We start from the raw sequence: 20,947 nt of genomic DNA, 5'->3' as shown, positions 1-20,947 counted from the left end.
GATTTTATTATGCGTTAGTAAATAGTAAGATGAAGAAAAATGCGATATACTAGCTACAATAGCGCCTAAGGGCCCAAAAAATTTCTCGAATAGGAATTCTAGGATTCCATTCTTTTATCGCATTGGGATGTTTTGAATTCTTGAATAAACCAATTCGAGAACAGTTGGATGCGACAAAATCATCAAAGAGTGGTATTCTTTATTTCGATTCAACAAAGTGCCAATAGCTTCTGGATGTTGGCTAAGTGATTCAATCTTCGCCTTGGAATAAAAAGAATTGATATTGGCGCGATCTAACCTATTATGGGGAATCGGTCCTGCACTTGTCCTACCATACCTTTTTCGTGTATACGAAATAGTGGACTTGACTAACTCAATTCTTAGGAAATCGCGAATAAGATCATTTGCTCTTACCTCAACAAGGGAAGCACCAGCCTTTTCTTTTTCTTCTTGTTCCCAATTCACTACTAAGCAAGTTCTAACAAATTGACTATTTGTGTGATAAATTCTTTGAGTTAACTTGCTATTTTCATGAGAAATAAAATTGACAAGTCGAATTTGGAGATTATTTTCTTCTTGCAAGAGATCCTGCGGGAAAAGTGTTGCTAAATTTCTTCCTTCGTCCATTTCATATGCCACTGTAGGGCGAACGGAAACAAAATACTTTTCCTTGCTCTTGAGAATTTTTTTCCGTTGAACATAGACCCAATTTTTCCTTTTTTTTGATTCCTTAGAATCTTTTTTTTGTCTTTCTGGCGGTATCAAACAGCCACCTAATATCTTATCCGCCTCTTCAGGAAAATGAATATCTCCGGAAAATATTTTGAGTTCCGTATGGCTTTTTTTTCTCTTCACTCGGACCAGTCCGCCTAGTCGACTTCTTGTATTTTTTGTGAGTTGTGTATTCACTCCAATAATACTATTGTCAAGTATCTTTAGGATGAAGATCTCGGCAAGATATGAAGTTCTTGAAGAATGAAAAAAAACCGATCTACTTCTTTTTGGTATTTTAGACTAAATTCTTTTGTTCCTCGATGCTCAATCAAACCCTCTTTTTTTAAGATGGAATCTTCCTCTGGGCTCTCGTATTCGTCCTCTGAATCTTCTTCTGAGTCTTCCTCTAAAGTACCATATTTTTCCTCTGCGCTTTCCCCGGGGCTGCCATATTCGTCTTCTGAGTCTTCCTCTAGAGTTCCATATTCGTCCTCTTGGGTCCTATATTTGCTCTCTGGGCTCCCATATTCCTCTTCTGAGTCTTTCTCTAAAGTCCTATATTCGTTCTCTGGGTTCCCATATTCGTTTTCTGGGCTCCCATATTCGTCTTCTAGGGTTTCATATTCGTATTCGTCTTCTAGGATTCCATATTTAGATTCTTCTAGGGTTTCATATTCATATTCGTCCTCTCGGGTCCTGTATTCGTCTTCTAGGGTCTCATATTCCTCTTCTGAGTCTTCCGCTCGAGTCCTATATTCTTCTTCTAGGGTCCTATATCTAAATTTAACAATTCCTGAACCCTTTTTATCTTTTCTGTATCGGGGATCGTCAAATAAGCCAAAAATAGTATTTCTACGTAAAACACCCATAAGGGGGATTTCAATCGAAATCCCAAAACAGGATATTAGTTCTTTCTCTTGTTCTTGATGATATTGTAATGGACATGACGAACCTATTTCTTCGCTTTTTCGCCAAACAAATCTGAATTATCTTGAAAAATAGAAGGATAGATAAAATTCCAATGGCCATTGGACATGATTCGATCCGACGTTGAATAATCAAGAATTCCCTATCTTTTTTACCATAAGTATTCATTTGATCTTGATCCTTGTGGAGTGAAAAAGACGCTATACTGGATCTGCACATACTTACTGACAATATCCATACATGGCTTGTTTTGGTAATCGGCGAAGATTACCATATTGATATTCGGGCGCATGGTAAACATCAGTACTCCAGTGCATTTCGCCGTCTGATTCAGAACTAAATATGCTTTTGTACCCTTTCTTTCAAATGTAAAGTGGACGTTCCGGCACGAATCTCCGCAATTACTTGTTCGGATTTTACATATTGATCATTTTGCACTAGAATCAAGCTTTTTGAGGGATATTCACACTATATAGAATATCTTGACTCTGAATAGTTACATGCAAGTCTATATAACATAGAAAAGCAGGCTGCCATGACGGGTACGTGTGGGGTGAACCAAATTCTCATTGAATTTTATTTTTCCATTCGAAGGGGATCGTACAAGGTCGGCAGTAACCCCCTGTGAATACTCCGCCAGTATGAAAAGTTCTTAATGTTAGTTGAGTCCCCTGGCTCCCCAATTGATTGACCTGCAATAATACCTACGGCTTCTCCAATTCGACCAGATCACTATGAGTAGGACTCCGGCCATAGCATATTGACAGAATCCAAGAAGTGCTTCGGCAAGTAAAGGGGGTTCTAATATATATTGGTTGTGCTCGAAATGGTTGTGCTCGAAAGGCAGTTATGAATCGATTGACTAATCCAATTCCAATATCTTGATTTCGCGCGGCAATGCATCGTGAACCGATATATATATCGTCTGCTAATACACGACCAATTAGTGTTTGGACAAAAAGTTTTTCCGTCATCCCATTTTGAGGACTTACAGAAATACCTCGGATAGTACCACAATCTCTTCTACGCACAATAATATGTTGAACTACTTCAACAAGTCTACGTGTAAGATATCCAGCATCTGCTGTTCGCACAGCAGTATCTACAACCCCTTTGCGGGCTCCATAGCAGGAAATTATATATTCTGTCAAAGAAAGTCCCTCGCGTAAATTGCTTTGAATAGGTAAATCAATCATTTGTCCTTGAGGGTCCGACATTAATCCTCTCATACCTACTAATTGGTGTACTTGAGATGCATTTTCCTCTGGCGCCTGAAAAAGACATTAGATAGACTGGATTAGAAGGATCCGTTATCCGAAAATTTGAATTCATTTCTTGTTTCAAATATTCACTTGTCGCATACCATATCTCAACAGATTGGCGTAAATTTTTTCTACCGCGTGTACAGCCCCATAATAATAGTGTTTCTCCAAAAGAAAACTCTGTTGTTCCGCGTCTTGGACTAACCATCCCTTAGAGGGTATTGTTAAAAGATCCTCGATTCCTAACGAAATCGATGTAGTAGTGGCGTGATGGAAGCCCAGAGTCTTTAGTTGATCCAGTATATGGATGTATATCCCATGCCAAAAATGATCTATTAATCTGCCTAATAAGTCGTTTCATACCAGTTCCGTCTATCTCTTTATTATGAAAGACCAGATTGGCCCGTTCCGCCATACATAAGTACCCCCTTTTCGGCTGAGTAGGATTCGACAATTGCTGAGTAGGATTCGACAATGGCCTGAGTCAGTGATTCGAAAATTTAATTAACTTAATTGACTCAATCTCAATCTGGATTCGCGTGGCAAATAATGATGATACTAGGGAAATCGGAATGCCCCCCGAAAGGGGAGGGGCATCGCCGAATCTAACTTTCTTGTTTAGGTAGTGTATGAATAGGCCTGACTAAATCCTTGTATGGCTTCCTCTATTTCTCTATAAAAAGAAATATGACCAAGAGTGGTTCGAATGTATATCGAACGAATTTCTTTTTTTCTATTTCCCATTATTAGATAGTGGGCATAAATCTCATGATAAGTCCCCAAAGATTCATATTGAACTTCAATCGGAACTTCTCTTGACCCAATGACGCGTTGATCCAGGTTCCATCGTAGCCACAAGGGACTATCTAAACTGATTAGTTTTTGTCTATAAGCTCCCAGTGCATCATAAGAACTAGAAAAATGGGGTTCTTTATCTTTCCTATATTTAAAATTATTATTATTATTGTAATTTACTTTTAGATTTGGGTAGTTTCTGCAACTATTATATCTATTTGCACAAATACCTCGACGCTTTCCAATCGTTAATACATAAAGCCCGATAAGCATGTCTTGGGTTGGTACGCAAATAGGATCCCCAATAGCGGGAGATAAGAGATTCATATGAGAAAACATAAGTAAACGGGCTTCTGCCTGAGCTTCCAAGGATAAAGGTAGATGAACAGCCATTTGATCTCCATCAAAGTCCGCATTGAAACCCTTACACACTAATGGGTGTAAAGAAATAGTACGCCCCTCTACTAAAGTGGGTTGAAAGGCCTGTATGCCTAATCTATGCAGGGTAGGTGCTCTATTTAACAGTACAGGATGTCCCCGCATAACTTCTTGAAGTATTTCCCATACAATGGGTTCTTTTTCCCAAATTTTCCTTTTAGCAATCCTTACATTAGAAGTGGCGCGTTTCGTGATTAAATCGCGAATTACAAATAGCTGAAAAAGCTTTATTGCTATCTCTAGAGGTAATCCACATTGATGTAATGAAAGCGAAGGACCCACAACAATGACAGAACGCCCCGAGTAATCGACCCGTTTCCCAAGCAGAGTCTCGCGAAACCTTCCCTCTTTACCTTCAATTACATCTGAAAGTGATTTGTATACTTTATTGTGACCATCCCTCGTCGGTTGCCCGCGGGACCCACTATCAAGAAGTGTATCCACGGCTTCTTGTACCAATTTTTCCTGGCACATTACTAAATCTGCTGGCGCTAATTCACTTCTTTTTAATAGATAGGCAAGATTGTTGTTCCGACGGATAACTCTCTTATAAAGTTCATTAATGTCTGAAGTCACTACTTTATCTCCAGACCTATAAACAATAGGTCTCAATTCGGGAGGAAGAACCGGTAATAAGCACAAAACCATCCATTCTGGTTCTACATTTGTTTGAATAAAATGTTTCGCCAATTGCATGCGTCTAATCAAAAAAACTTTTCTTATTCGTCTTTTTCTATCTTCCCACTCATCTCCACTATACCCCTCGTCTTCTAATTCCTTCCATTCGACCAAAGAATTCTCTATAATAATTCGCAAATCCAAATCTGCTAATTGTTCTCTAATAGCACCTGCTCCTGTCGCAATTTCCCGATTTCGAAATGTTGCAAAGCCTGGGGTAGAAAAAAAGGGAGAAATGCTGTGGTTACAGGATGCAATTTCCTCTTCGAATAAACCTCGTAATCGTAAAAAAGTGGGTTTTTTAGTGCTGGGCCTAGCAAAAGAGAAATCGCCGTATACTAGGCCCTCCAACTTCTTAAGAGGTTTATCTAAAAGATTCGCGATATAACTAGGAAGACCTTTCAAATACCACACATGAGTCACGGGACATGCGAGTTTGATGTATCCCATTTGATATCTTCGTATCCGAGAATCCACAAATTCGACCCCGCATTTTTGGCAAAATCTTTCGTCTTCGTTTTCAGCTCCGCTCGCTCGAGAATTGCCACAAGCGCAAATCCCGCTTTTTATGGGTCCAAAGATTCTTTCGCAAAACAATCCATCTTTTTCTGGTTTATCGGTTTTATAATGAAAAGTAGAGGGCCTTGTGACTTCGCCAACGACTTCTCCATTAGGTAGGTTTTTGTTAGCCCAAGCCTTTATTTGTTGAGGGGAAACGAGTCCAATTTGAAGTTGTTGATGTTTATATTGGTCAATCATAAAATAGAAATAAGAAAAGAATTTATATTTATTCCGATCAAACTTCCTCCCTATTAACCTGGAAGTTCTTTTCAGATACAAGGAAATGATTCAGTTCTAGAGCCAAAGATCGTAGTTCTCGAACGAGCACTCGAAAAGATTCTGGAGGATCCTCATGATTAGGTATTCTTTTTCCCCAGATCGTAGCATTAAGTATTTCTTGGCGAGCTATAAGATGGTCAGATTTATAAGTAAGTATCTCTTGTAAAATATGAGCAACACCAAATCCTTCTAAAGCCCAAACTTCCATTTCTCCTACTCGTTGTCCCCCTTGCTTGGCTCTTCCTCTAACCGGTTGTTGTGTAACAAGTGAGTAGGGCCCAGTAGAACGCCCATGAATTTTCTCATCAACTTGATGAATTAATTTTAAGATATAGGACTTCCCTATTAGAACAGGTTGCTCAAAGGGGTCGCCTGTTCTTCCATCAAATATTCTGCTTTTTCCCGGGTACTCGGGTTCAAATACCCATGGATTTTTTGTTTCTTTACTGGCTTCATATAATTCTGAAAACACAAGTTTTCTTGAAGCCTCTTGCTCATATCTCTCATCAAAGGGTGCTATTCTATAATGTTTCTTTAGCAGATCCCCCGCTAATCCGAGCGAGCTTTCAAATATTTGTCCCACATTCATTCGGGAGGGTACTCCTAAGGGATTGAAGACCATATCAACGGGTGTTCCATCTTGCAAATAGGGCATATCTTGCCTAGGCAAAATTTTGGAAATGATCCCTTTATTCCCATGTCTTCCGGCTACTTTATCCCCAACTTTGATTTCACGTTTCTGTAAAATATATACACGAACCATTATGTCGAGCGGGTCCCTTTGGATCCATTTCACATCGATAACGCGCCCTCTTCCACCTATAGGTAATTTCAGAGAAGTTTCTTTTGAAGTGGAAACCTCAAGGCCAAATATGGCCCGTAATAATCCAGCTTCCGCGATATAAGATGATTCGCTCGCTATCTGAGGCGTTAATTTACCTACTAAAATATCACCAGTTTCTACCCAGGATCCCAACCTAACAACTCCATTTCTGTCCAAATTGCGGAGTAAATGTTCTTCTAGATGTGGTATTTCTTTAGTGATTTTTTCAGCGGAGCCCTGGCTTGTCGTATCCGTCTGAATTTCATATTTCCGGATGTGAAAAGAGGTATAAATATCTTCATATACCAAACGTTCGCTAATTAGTACTGCGTCTTCAAAATTGTAACCTTCCCATGGCATATAAGCTACTAATACGTTTTTTCCTAAAGCAAGTTCGCCCCCAATTGTAGCAGCTCCTTCTGCTAAAATTTGTCCTTTTTTAATGGATTTACCCCGTGGAACCCGGGGTTTTTGGTGCATACAAGTATTTTTGTTAGAGCGACGGTGGTTAACTAAAGGAATACTTATAGTCTTCCCACTACTTGATAAAAGTATCTTATGACTATCAGTAGAAATGATCTTTCCCTCGCGTTCGGCTATAATGGAAACCCTCGAATCTAGAGCTGTTTGGCGTTCCAATCCAGTTCCAACAACAATGCATTTCTCGGACCGAGAAAGCGGAACTGCTTGGCGCTGCATATTAGAACTCATTAAAGCCCGATTCGCATCATTGTGCTCAATAAAAGGAATGAGAGAACCCCCAATAGAAAAATATTGGAAAGGAAAAATACTTCTAACATGAATCTGTTCCCATGCAATAGTCAAGAATTCTTGACGGTATCTAGCCGGAACAACCTGTTCTTCCTGAATACCTTGATTCAAGGACAAAGAATTTCCTGCTGCTATCATATAATATTCATCTCTATTTGGTGATAGATAAACCACCTGTCTCTCTTTTTTTTCTTTTGCTTTCTCAGCAGATATTTCATAAAACGGACTCTCTATGGATCCCCACAAGTGATCAATTCTCGCATGAATTGTTAAGGATCCAGTAAGTCCAACATTGATTCCTTCAGACGTGTCAATTGGACAAATACGCCCATAGTGACTCGGATGAATATCTCGGCTCCGAAAACTTGCGGTTCTCCCCGTCAACCCTCCAGGACCTAAACAACTCACTTTTCGCCCATGAACAGTTTGTGTCAATGGATTCGTTTGATCAAAAACTTGAGATAACGGGTATGTGCCAAAAAAGGTCTCATAAGTAGTTATTAATAAAATTGAAGTTGAAGTTGGAGTTACCAAAGTTTGGGGAGTCGGTTTCGATTGACGTATGAATACTCTACGAATAGTTTTTTGAACTGCATGTTGTAAACGACCAAGAGCCAATCCGAATTGATCTTGTAACAGATCCGCAACCGAACGAATACGTTTATTTTTCAAGTGATTCATATCGTCATCGTCAAGTATACCCGTTCCAAATTTCATTCCAATCAAATGATCCGTAGCGGCCAATACATCTCGTGGTAACAAGAATGTATTGTTCTGAGGAATATCAAGATTAAGTCTCCGATTCATATTTCGTCGACCAATCCTTCCTAATTCACATTTTTGTTGAAAAAATTTCTTTTGTAATTCCTCGCATAAGGACTCCGAAAATACCAGGTCCCCACCTACACAAGCAAATTGTTGATAAAACTCCAAAATAGCTTTTTCTTTTGACTCAATCCTCTTCTTCTCTTTAGCATTCGGGAAAGACAAGAAAATTTCAGGGTAGGAAACATTATCCAGAATTTCTCTTAGATTCGAACCCATAGCTGATGATAGAACTAGAATAGATATCTTTTGTTTTCTACTCACGCGAGCCCATATCCTTTCTTTTTTATCAATTGCTAATTCCGATCTCCCCCCCCAATCTGATATTATAGTGCCAGTGTAGATAGAAATTCCCTTATGATCTAATTCCGAGCGGTAGTAAATACCAGGACTTAGCAATATTTGATTGATCACAATTCGGTATATTCCATTTATAATAAAGGTTCCTAAGGAATTCATTATAGGAATGTTTCCGATAGAAATGGTTTGCTTTTGCACATCGAAACCAAAAATTAATCTCGCAGATACATATAATTCGGAAGAATAGGTGAGTGATTCATACACAGCATCTCTTTCTTTTATCGAGGGTTCTAGCAGTTGATATCCTTTCGCAAATAATTGAAATGCAATTTCGTGATCTGGATCTTTAATTGTTGGAAACTTGTCAAGTTCTTCTGCCAAGGCTTGATTAATGAACCTACAAAATCCCTCGAATTGGATCTGACTAAATCCGGGTATTGTGGACATTCCCTCGTTTCCATTCCGGAGCATCTTAATCTTAAGTTTCCTGTTTATCAAAGAAAAATTCCATTATCAGCTCACTCTTCATCAATCCCTATGGATCGATCTAGCAATCATGGAATCTATATTCTGTTTACTGAATCACATGAAATTCTAGGGAACTCCACATACGTATTTCATATATGTATTTCATACATATGAATAGAGACCATTTGGACGAAAGTTCGAGTTTGCCAGGGGTACAAATGAAATGAAAATGAATTGATAAAACATTCCTACAAAAAAAATTCTGCCACTTATACTTTATGTTATGATATTCTAATCAGATTGGATGGCAAAGATTTCTCATTTTATCTCCTTTCTATGAATGTAATAAAGCCGTAATATAATATACTAGAAAGTTTGACTTTACTTCGATTTAGAATAGCGTGCTTACTTTAATTTCTCAAAATAATTTGAGGGTTCTTTTTTATTTCGGATCGGAGTAGTATAATTGCTAGAAAATTCAGTATTTCATTGTGGAATTCTAAAATAAAGTAAGTCCCTTTTTTAAGTACATGCCAATCTAGTTATCCACCTCTCCCCATATCCATGCTTTTCTTTTATCGTAATTTCACTTGGGTACGCCAAGATAGTCAGGTTATACTCTATATCAGAGCAAATTTCCTTTTTTTATTCAAGATATTTAATTTAATACTTTGAAAAATTAAAGCATGATTCCCCATAGAGATATGTACATAAAGGGGATCTTTGGATAATAATGCTGTTCGGACCTAAAGTTTACCTATACACGGATTAAGCATAAAGCCATAATATTTTATTATGCCATTGAAGGGGGGGGAGATAATACCGATTTAAGAGTAGTTCACTACTGCAATAAAAAAAAGAGAATTCTAGTTAACGGTTCCAATTTATTCTGAATTTTGCAGCCTGTGAATAGAAATCCACTTTTTCTTCTTTTTCATCTCAATAGAAAGAAATGGGAAGTTTTATTGTGTTAACAATGTATGTTTTAAGATAGAATCTATCGAGGAGAATAATAGAAACTGGATCAAAAAAAGCAGGAATAGATTTTTTGAAAAAGATTGGAAAAAAGTAAGTAGAATTATATTCAAAATAAAAGGGGCTTTTCGTAAGAAAACGTGGATGAATACTTGCTGTTTTCTAGATTTTTGATCGGATTTTTTGGCGGCATGGCCAAGCGGTAAGGCAGGGGACTGCAAATCCTTTATCCCCAGTTCAAATCTGGGTGCCGCCTGATCAATAAAATACTTAGGTTTTTTTTATAGTGCTGATCGAATTCGATAAATTTTTACTTCGCATAAGTTCGGGCAAGAGAGTAACTGGGCCTGCCGATACTGGGTTTAGAGAAACCATACCATAGTTCTATCCTCAAACTAGGGTTAGGGTTTGTTTTGACGGTAGTGGCCAAAATGGTTATCAATAGGGGTGAGGTAGTGTTTCCTTATTCTTTTATTATATGAATTTGAATTGGTTCTTAATTGAGATTCGATTTGATAATTTTAAAATACGAGGATAAGATGTCAGAAATCTTGGTATCCAAAGAAAGGTCCCTAAGGGGCATTCTTTTTTTTTTTCAATCTAAGATTCAAGAAGGGACTCCACGAAAGAATATCAAGACTTACTAATTATTATACATTTTTTTATCGTACATCTTATGTTACCTACATACACTAAAGTAAGGACTACTTAATTCTAACGAGAATCAGATTAAATAGGTCGATCAAAAATCAATTTAGGAGTTGTATTATGGATAAAATCTCTTCATTCTTTCATAGAATGATACAAAGCAAGGCTGCAGGGTTTAGGTCAAAAATAAACATTAGGTAAGGTAGGTATCCAATAAATATTTATCTATCGATAATTTTATGGTATATTCGGGCGTCCTTTGCTTAAAAAAAAAAAAAAGAGTAACAAAAGGAATAAAAAATCTTCCTATTCCCGCTTCTTCTATTCAGGACATCATTCCCGTACTCTTTCTTTTTTAAGGAAAAAAGGGCTATAGTATCTCGTATTTTTAATGCTCTCTAATTCTACCAGAATTCCTATAAGAATTTGTTAGGAGTAAATTCCTTGAACTGATTGATCCATGGCCTTAGGGCGGAATCCCTTTTTGACTCTGTACCCTTGATTCCACTATGATTATTGATCAATAGTAGAATAATCCCTTCATAGAAATAGGAGACATAATTTAGATGGATATAGTAAGTCTCGCTTGGGCTGCTTTAATGGTAGTCTTTACATTTTCTCTTTCACTAGTAGTATGGGGAAGGAGTGGACTCTAGGGATACTACTAATTGATTAAGTAATCAAATTGTTGTATCAATTCTTTTCTTTAATGGATCATTTTGCATTAATCATTTTGTCAAACGTTATTCTTTAATCTTTTTCTTTAGTTTTGTTTCACTCCTGTAAGAAACTCTTGTATTGTAAGTTGTAATGTAAGAAAGAGCCATTATACCAATTCAGAATTTCTACTAGAAATGACGAATGGTTAAAAAAAGTTCTATACATAAGAAAATTAGACTTTCTTCCACGGAACTATTCACGGCATATCACACATTTTCCATTTCCTTTTACTTTTTACTATAGTCTATTCTTCATATTATTTTTCTTTCCTTCCATGGATTCTTTGGTCAAGAATTGTCTTAGATTTTTTTATTTTGACCTGATTGAAATTAAGTGGATGCAATGAAAAAAGAAATTGAATTAGACTACTTAACTATTTCAATCTACTAATCTATTCTATGTAGATTCAAAGATAATATAATAGAAAGAATCTAAAGTGTCGTAGAAAAAACTATATGTAGTTCTTTCTACCACACTTTAAGATTCCAACCAGATCCTTTCATTTAAGACTTGGATTTTTTTTATTTAATCCCTTTTTAATTTCTTCAATGATTAATTGGAATTCCAATTAATTATTTTGGCTGACTGTTTTTACATAAATAATAAGTAAAAAAGAAGTAGGAACTAGAATGAACAGTGCAGTAGCAATAAATGCGAGAATATTGACTTCCATAACCTCTTTATTTTTTATTTTCACAATAACTCGGGATGTAATCCCATGGAGAGGAAAAAGGGGTATCTTGTAAATTCAAGGGTAGGGCTTGCATTCTGATAATACTGAATCAATTCAATATTATGAATATCGGATCTATCAAATCAATTCATGGATGAGAGTTATATTTCACGGATGAGAGTTATATAGTATAACATAGGAAGATCCTCTATCCACACTAAGACCAAAATGGGTTTTTTGATTGGATTAGGAATTCCCTCTTTTTTAATCCTTTTCTACTTTTTCTTTTCTATATCTCTAACCCACGAGCTTTCTTAATCTTATACTTTCTTAATCTTATACAATTTCCCTTCCTTTTTCTTATAGTTATACATACAATTATGTATGTATTATATGACCAACTTTCACTTTCTATGGGTCACATAGACATCCAAATAAGCAGTAGAAGTGAGATGGGGAAAAGAGGTCTGAAATAAAAAGGGAATACGATTTATGTATGGATTCCGGTAAAATACCGGTACTCTATTCCATAAGAGTGGAATAGGAAATTAAGATGAGGATGGTATCATCATAAAGAAAGATAGAGTAATATAATATCCTAAATTCTACTAATCCACATATCGTATGTGTGTCTTTCTTTATCGATTGGGAGTAGTGAAAAAAAAATTCCTATATGCCCTCCCTCCCTCTTTAATGAGAGATGCAAAATAAAAAAGTGAAGTAAGGGTGCCCTGTGGGTATTTGATCTTGCTCCCTGCCCCTTTTTTTCATGGAAAAAGGAAATATCAATTTCTCCATTCATTGAACCCTAGTTCGGGACTGACGGGGCTCGAACCCGCAGCTTCCGCCTTGACAGGGCGGTGCTCTGACCAATTGAACTACAATCCCCGCGGGGTGTATGGCATACCCATTCTTAAATAGAACCATAAGAAGATTCGATTCGTCTTTCGTACTCTAAGAAATAGACGAATCATATACTACATACCCACATATTATATTATACGTGGGTATAGTGAGAGTGACATAACTAGTATGTCGTGATTTTTTATCACTAAAAATGGATAATAATCCAGCCTTCAATAAGAAAAACTCTTTTGTTTGTAAGAAAGGAATGAGAGAGATATGGATTAGAAAAAAAAATTTCCCTTTTTTCTTTATCTTTTATTTCTATAGATCAGACATTTTATTTTATGGAAGAAAAACAAAAGGATTTAGTTCATACTCACGAAGCCCTAGATTTTTGGTTTGGGCCGAGCTGGATTTGAACCAGCGTAGACATTGTCAACGAATTTACAGTCCGTCCCCATTAACCACTCGGGCATCGACCCAGGAAGAATTTATTCTAGGGTTTTTGCTAATCTATGATTAACCTCCTTTCATAATACTCCCTACCCCCAGGGGAAGTCGAATCCCCGCTGCCTCCTTGAAAGAGAGATGTCCTGAACCACTAGACGATAGGGGCATCACTAGACGATAGGGCCATATACAACCGCTCGTGATTATACTATAATCATAGTATGAGCAGTTTTTTGGAATTGTCAATATACTCGAAAAGTATAAATAGATCCAAAGCAAAGAGTTTTTCCAACTTTTCTGTTATGTTTTCATCTAGGATTTTTTTTAGTTGATCGTTATAGATTAATTCTCCGTGCTTCATTTAGTGTTCATACCAAAAATGCATCCATCCCGCACTAAGTCATAAAATTCTCTAAAAATATAGAGAAAGTTTCAAAAACAAAGAAAAAAAGTGAATCAATTTAGTAGAAAAGTACTCTATCAGATTCGAACCAACGACTTACGTCTTAGCACGAGATTACTCTACCACTAATTTAAAAAGCCCTTTATCGGATTTGAACCGATGACTTATGCCTTACCATGGCATTACTCTACCACTGAGTTAAAAGGGCTTTTTATTTAATTCAAAAATTAGCCACTTGGATTTCCCATTATGGGTCTACTGCATAATGTACATATTATATATATAATATATAGAGATAGAGAGAGAGACATTATGTAGAGATTGTATATGTATATATCGATATCTTGAGAGCTCAAAATAAAATTAATAAAAAAAAACATACCCTACATAACATATCCAACTCTTCTTGGTTCAGGGTTTTCCGTTTCCGAAGACTAGTAAAATAGGCGGATTCTGGAACCCCAAGGATTCAACGGTATATGGATATGGAAAATATAAGATTTCCGATCCTAGCGGGAAAAGGCGGGGAACAGATACCCAATAGGATATAGGATCCTTGGGAGGAACTTTTGGTAATGGCCTTGATCCTCTATGCTATTTTTTATGTGTTCTTAGTTCTATTGAACTTTTTGCATTCTTTTAAACAAGAATCTAATAAACTAGAATTGAGTCAGTGGAAAAAAGGAGAGAGAGGAAAGTGTTAAATGGAGAGAGTCGACTAATCAGAGACTTTTAGGATCTTCTTTACATCAGGTAAATCTGTCGGCCCTGTCCGTTTTTTTCTTTAAGTTACGACTCTTTGCTGCTTACTTCTATCAAGCCATAGGGAAAGTCTATGATGAATTTGGAAAACTCATCTCACTCTTACTCTATGGCTCGGACTTAATGGGGGAAGAAAACATCTTCCATAATTTCTTTTTTGTTCAATTCTGGACAAAAAAGAAAAGGAAAAAAGGAATTTATAGGGACAGTGTTACCCCCTATATCCCCTAGTTTATATTGTAGGAATAATAAAACAATTTAGCAGTCTGACACACTTACGTCCTTGCAAAGTAAATAATTATTATTGTAGTCGTAACCGTAGAATAGGATCCTAATCAAAATAAATACATTTGGTTCAGGCGCTATTAGCATGGTAAGAAAAGATTTTTTTTACAGACCAGAGGGGCTATCTAAATCCTAAAGTAAAGGCGAGCGATCGAAGTAGAAGTACCAACGGCTCAGTGTCATGAACCTTCTCCATCTGATTCAATAAGGGGGAATTAGCCTTCTTGTCAAATGGCTATCCTTGACAAAGGGTACCATTTATACCATAATCTACAATGTAGCGGGTATAGTTTAGTGGTAAAAGTGTGATTCGTTCTATTAATAACTGAATTTGAAATGATATACTTAAGGCATCCTTAAGTTTTTTATTTTTATATTCCGATGAAAACTTTAGTTCTTATAAAGGATTAAATCCTTTTCCTCTCAATAGCATATTGAGGAAGAATATACATTCTGGCGATTTGTATCCAAAGACTAATTTAAATTGCATCCAAAATAAAAATAGGATTATGAGTACAGAGTCGCGAAGCATAATTTTGCATTGGATTAAGTATTCCAATTTTGAAAATATGAGTAAAGGATCTATGGATGAAGATACAAAAAAGTTGATTTCCAATCGTAACTAAATCTTCTTAAAATAAGGAATAAGGAAGCCAAATAGCTAAAAAACGATAGTTTTGGTTTACTAGAACCATCCGCATATTGTTTCAGCTCGGTGGAAACCCAATTCTTTTCCTCAGGATCTCTTGAATGAAATTAGGGAACGAAGTAAGTAGATTAGATGAATTTAGATAGAATTTCTATCTCCTACTCTATAAGGATCATCTAGAAAGCGGAGAGCTTTGGTTCCATTCAAATAGAAAAGCTGACATAGATGTTAAGTGGTGAGAATATCCATAAAGGAGCCGAATGAAATCAAAATTTCATGTTCGGTTTTGAATTAGAGACGTTAAAAATAATCAACCAACGTCGACTATAACCCCTAGCCTTCCAAGCTAACGATGCGGGTTCGATTCCCGCTACCCGCTCCATTCTGTATAAAAGGAGTATTCTATTTGTCTAGACATGTTAGAGGCTTGTATTCAAGCCTTTTTTGTCCACCAGTTTCTGGTACTCCAGAGCGGAGTAGAGCAGTTTGGTAGCTCACGAGGCTCATAACCTTGAGGTCACGGGTTCGATTCCCGTCTCCGCACTTAGCAGTCTGTATAAAAGGACTATTCTATTTCTCTAGATATGTATGGTAGAGGGGCGTATCCAACCCTTTTTTATTCATTAGTTCCCGGCCCTAGAGGGCAAAATTGAGCAGTTTGCGAAGTCACTTGCCTTCAAAAAAAGAAGGCGCAAGGCCTCTCCCTACCCTGCAGAAAATAAAAATGAAACGAAAGGGACAGTCTACCTCTCCCTTCCCTTTAAAAAAAGTTTGCCCGTTGTTTGTCTCAGTTAATACCCAATTTTTGGAGCTCTGTTGGCGAGTTCTATTTCTGCCTCTGGAGCGCCCTCTTTTTTTGAGTGGGATGCAAAGGAAGGGTAAGATAGTAAGGGATACGGCACTAGACTAACACCTAATTAATACTTAATTTAATATAAGTAGTTAAACAGTTAACTAGACTAAACTTTTTATCATAGTACTTTGATAAATTAAGCGGGCGAGCGGCGGGAATCGAACCCGTATCTTCTCCTTGGCAAGGAGATATTTTACCATTGAACTACGCTCGCTACGGTATATATTTTATAGCGTATATCCGCCTGGGTCGACCTTCTATGTCTGGGTCGACCGTTTCATTTCATTTTCTATTATATTAGAGTTTTCCTTTTTTTATTATCTGTCAATGAATATTCTAATGGGAATGGAATTTCATAATACTGAAAGAGAAGAGCTAGCAATTCGGAACGCAAATTGCGTTTTAATACGTCTCACTATTCTAATTTTTTAGAAGAAATGGCCTTTATTATTTCTTTTTTATGGGGTTAATAAATATTAACCAAATTTCATTTAAGAAATGAGAGAATTCAGAATAGCTACGAGAAAGACTAGTCCAATCCATAATGATGTACCGGAAAATACAACATTTTTATTATTTGACCAACCATCAGGAGAAGCAAATACAAGGGGTACACTAATTACTAAGACTGAGGAAGTCGCAATTAATGCAAAAACAGCTAATTGGAAAGCAATAGTCATATTTCTAATCCTCCAAGCTACCATCAAATAAAGTTGACTACATATTTGATCCCTCACTTAAACCAAAATTGTAAAAAAATACAAGAAGTAGGAGGGGTTTAATCATGAATCCATTGATTCTTCTCTTTAATTCAAATTTATTACTTAAACCGCTTTTTTATTTGGATATGGGGGTGAGAAGAGATTATTTACTCTTTATTTCACAAGCGGGTATAGCGGATCCTGTATCCGTGTATACAGTATACAGAGATATATCGAAAAGGAACTTGTATCTGATATCTTTCTAGAGGCTAATAAATCTTTTTATTTTTTATATGGCTATGTTCTATTTGTAGGAGTAAAATAAGGATTAGGCTGTGGAGAGATGGCTGAGTGGTTGATAGCTCCGGTCTTGAAAACCGGTATAGTTCTAGGAACTATCGAGGGTTCGAATCCCTCTCTCTCCTTTTGCTTATTGAATACGTTTGTTTCTTTCATTTTTATTTATTTTTTTTTTCTGTCCCTTATCTTTCTTTCATAAAAAGGAATGAATGGCTCGGCTAGATGGAATAACCGAGCCAGAACAGAAAAAAAGTAGAACAGGTATAAATAAGAAAATCTTAGTTAAGAGGGTTCATGTAAAGAACAGGTTCCAAATCACGATCGATTCCCTTTTCAAAACCTGCTGCAGCAGCTCGGGCTCTTCCTGCATGCCATAAATGGCCCACAAAAAAGAAGAATCCTAGAACAAAATGAGAAGTTGATAACCAACTTCTAGGAGAGACATAATTAACTGCATTGATCTCGGTAGCTACGCCACCCACGGAATTTAAAGAGCCTAAAGGAGCGTGGGTCATATATTCTGCTGAGCGTCGTTCTTGCCAAGGTTGTATGTCTTTTTTCAACCTACTCAAGTCCAAACCGTTGGGGCCCCTTAGAGGTTCTAACCATGGAGCACGAAGGTCCCAAAAACGCATAGTTTCCCCTCCAAAGATAACCTCCCCAGTTGGGGAACGCATTAGATATTTACCTAAACCTGTGGGTCCTTGAGCGGATCCCACATTAGCTCCAAGACGCTGGTCTCTAACTAGAAAAGTAAATGCTTGAGCTTGAGAAGCTTCTGGCCCGGTGGGTCCATAAAACTCACTCGGATAAGCTGTATTATTGAACCATACAAAACAACAAGCGATAAAACCAAAGACAGATAAAGCAGCTAAACTATAAGACAAGTAAGCTTCTCCAGACCATACAAATGCACGGCGAGCCCATGCGAAGGGTTTGGTTAAAATATGCCAAATTCCGCAAATACACAAATAAAACCCAACCATACATGCCCACCAATTATATCTTCTAAATCATCTACACTAACAATCCACCCTTCTCCACCAAAAGGAGATTTTAGTAAATAACCAAATATAACACTGGGACTAAGGGTCAAATTGGTAATTTTTCTTACATCTCCCCCCCCAGGGGCCCAGGTATCATATACACCGCCAAAATAAAGAGCCTTGAGTACTAGAAGAAAAGCACCTAGACCTAACAAAATTAAGTGAATACCCAAAATTGTAGTCATTTTATTTCTATCTTTCCAGACATAACCAAAGAATGGAAAAGATTCCTCAAGAGTCTCGGGTCCCAGAAGCGCGTGATAAATGCCACCGAAGCCTAAGACTGCGGAGGAAATTAGGTGAAGTACGCCAGATACAAAGTACGGAAAAGTATCTAGAACTTCCCCCCCTGGCCCTACTCCCCAACCTAGAGTAGCTAAGTGTGGAAGTAAAATCAACCCTTGTTCATACATGGGCTTTTCTGGTACGAAATGGGCCACTTCAAATAGGTTCATTGCTCCGGCCCAGAATACGATTAATCCGGCATGAGCTACATGAGCTCCAAGCAGTTTACCGGACAAATTGATAAGTCTGGCATTCCCAGCCCACCAAGCAAAGCCGGTGGTTTCTTGGTCACGACCAGCTAAAACGAAAGTTCCATTAAAGAGCGTTTCCACGTGGTAGAACCTCCTCAGGGAATATAAGATTTTCATGAGGCTGATCCTGAGCTGCCATCCACGCACGAATACCCTCGTTTAAAAGAATATTTTTGGTGTAGAAAGTCTCAAATTCAGGATCTTCCGCTGCACGGATTTCCTGGGAAACAAAGTCATAGGCACGTAAGTTCAGAGCCAAGCCAACTACGCCAATAGCACTCATCCATAAACCGGTGACGGGTACAAATAGCATAAAGAAATGTAACCAACGTTTATTGGAAAAAGCAACACCAAAGATTTGGGACCAAAAGCGGTTAGCAGTGACCATTGAATAAGTTTCTTCAGCTTGAGTTGGGTTAAAAGCACGGAAGGTATTTGCACCATCACCGTCCTCAAATAGAGTGTTTTCTACGGTCGCTCCATGAATAGCGCATAGCAGAGCCGCACCTAATACTCCGGCAACTCCCATCATATGAAATGGGTTCAACGTCCAATTATGAAATCCTTGGAAGAAAAGGATGAATCGAAATATCGCTGCTACGCCAAAACTCGGCGCAAAGAACCAACCAGATTGCCCCAGTGGATAAATAAGGAATACAGAAACAAAAACAGCAATTGGACCAGAGAATGAGATTGCATTATAAGGCCGCAATTGAACAGACCGAGCAAGTTCAAATTGGCGTAACATGAAACCTATTAGTGCAAAAGCCCCGTGGAGAGCTACAAAAGTCCATAGACCGCCTAATTGACACCAACGAGTAAAATCTCCTTGTGCTTCGGGCCCCCATAGTAGCAACAAAGAGTGTGCTAAACTATTGGCAGGGGTAGAAACTGCTGCGGTTAAGAAATTACAACCTTCCAAATAGGAACTAGCCAATCCATGGGTATACCAAGAAGTTACAAAAGTTGTCCCTGTAAACCAACCCCCTAAAGCGAAATAAGCACAAGGAAAGAGCAATAGGCCAGACCATCCTACAAAAACGAAACGGTCCCTTCGTAACCAGTCATCCATAGTATCAAATAGATCATTTTCTTCTTTAGGAATTCTACCAAGGGCTATAGTCATAGTGATCCTCCTATTCAATTACTTCAACCATTTCCGAGCACCTCATATCACTTTCCAAGGCATATGATAGTTTTATTATCTGTGGACGATTTCTTTCTCGTTCAATGCCCTTTTTCAATGGTCTCGAAGAGAGAAATTTCCCATTTTTATCTATGGAGTCACAGTCACAACCGAGGTCGCGTGGTAAATCCATGAATTTGATTCGATTTGTTTTTCTTATACTATTTATTTGTTTTTCTTATACTATAGAAATAGAAATAAATTGTTTTTCTTATACTATAGAAAGAAATAAACCTTTGAATTCAGCATTATTCCAAGACTCCTATTTCAAAGTCTATCTTTTAAGGGAAAAATGCAAATAAAAGTAACCCTTCTTTTCCCATTCCCTCTCTATTGCATGGGTGGAAGAACTAAAATAATAGAGGATTCTGAAAAAAAAAAATGGACCTTCGAAATCCAATTTTATGTGTAGCGCAAAGGAGTTGCGATTTCTTCTTATTCCTATAGAACATCTAGTAACAAGAATATGAAATCGTAAATAGCGAAAAATTCTTGTCTTGCGCGGTCTAAGTCTAAGGAAATAAAAAAAATTCGCTTATACAATTTCATCTACATCGAATTTATATATCAGAATAGCGGATAGAGGCATCATTAAAGGAGTCAGGTCTACTTACTTTATGCTTCTTTCCAATTTTATGGTGGATTTGATAAGAACCCTTTTTGCTTTCTTGATAAATAATCGACAAAAAAAGCGTTTTTTTTATATAACCTGCTTGTTTTATTATAATTATAACAAGTCCTATATGGAAATGCCCGCTAAAGAGAAAATCTATTTGATTGTCTCTCGGCCAATATCGATTTTTAGAAAGAAAAAACAAGAATTTTCTTCTTTTTTTATTAACATTAAGAAAAAAGAATATAATTAAAATGGAATTGGCAATATAATTTTTATAGACTTTTGAAAGAAAAAAAAGGGGTTTTTTGCAACCGTTATTTCTTATTTCTTGCCTATATCATATCACGGAAACCTTTCGCTTTGGAACGTGGAGAGATGGCTGAGTGGACTAAAGCGGCGGATTGCTAATCCGTTGTACAATTTTTTTGTACCGAGGGTTCGAATCCCTCTCTTTCCG

The 20,947-nt window shown here is 37.2% G+C and overlaps 7 non-coding genes across 7 annotated transcripts; 4 read left to right on the top strand and 3 right to left on the bottom strand.

Annotated features, from left to right (window-relative positions):
- The first annotated feature begins 10,001 nt into the window (after positions 1–10,001).
- On the top strand, positions 10,002–10,072 carry TRNAC-GCA (transfer RNA cysteine (anticodon GCA)). The gene has a single exon. It is a non-coding gene; the product is annotated as a tRNA-Cys (tRNA).
- A 3,031-nt stretch (positions 10,073–13,103) lies between these two features.
- On the bottom strand, positions 13,104–13,185 carry TRNAY-GUA (transfer RNA tyrosine (anticodon GUA)). The gene has a single exon. It is a non-coding gene; the product is annotated as a tRNA-Tyr (tRNA).
- Positions 13,186–13,692: 507 nt separating this feature from the next.
- TRNAT-GGU (transfer RNA threonine (anticodon GGU)) lies at positions 13,693–13,764 on the bottom strand. Its single transcript has one exon. It is a non-coding gene; the product is annotated as a tRNA-Thr (tRNA).
- Positions 13,765–15,722: 1,958 nt separating this feature from the next.
- TRNAM-CAU (transfer RNA methionine (anticodon CAU)) lies at positions 15,723–15,796 on the top strand. The gene has a single exon. It is a non-coding gene; the product is annotated as a tRNA-Met (tRNA).
- A 452-nt stretch (positions 15,797–16,248) lies between these two features.
- Positions 16,249–16,319, bottom strand: TRNAG-GCC (transfer RNA glycine (anticodon GCC)). The gene has a single exon. It is a non-coding gene; the product is annotated as a tRNA-Gly (tRNA).
- Positions 16,320–17,143: 824 nt separating this feature from the next.
- On the top strand, positions 17,144–17,231 carry TRNAS-UGA (transfer RNA serine (anticodon UGA)). The gene has a single exon. It is a non-coding gene; the product is annotated as a tRNA-Ser (tRNA).
- Positions 17,232–20,859: 3,628 nt separating this feature from the next.
- Positions 20,860–20,947, top strand: TRNAS-GCU (transfer RNA serine (anticodon GCU)). The gene has a single exon. It is a non-coding gene; the product is annotated as a tRNA-Ser (tRNA).

The sequence above is a fragment of the Triticum urartu genome, unplaced genomic scaffold (genome assembly GCF_056163025.1).
Source record: "Triticum urartu cultivar PI428250 unplaced genomic scaffold, HENAU_Tu73 scaffold2, whole genome shotgun sequence".
Lineage (NCBI taxonomy): Eukaryota > Viridiplantae > Streptophyta > Magnoliopsida > Poales > Poaceae > Triticum > Triticum urartu.
Note: the sequence above shows the minus strand (reverse complement) of the source record. Positions and strands in the feature narration are given on the sequence as shown.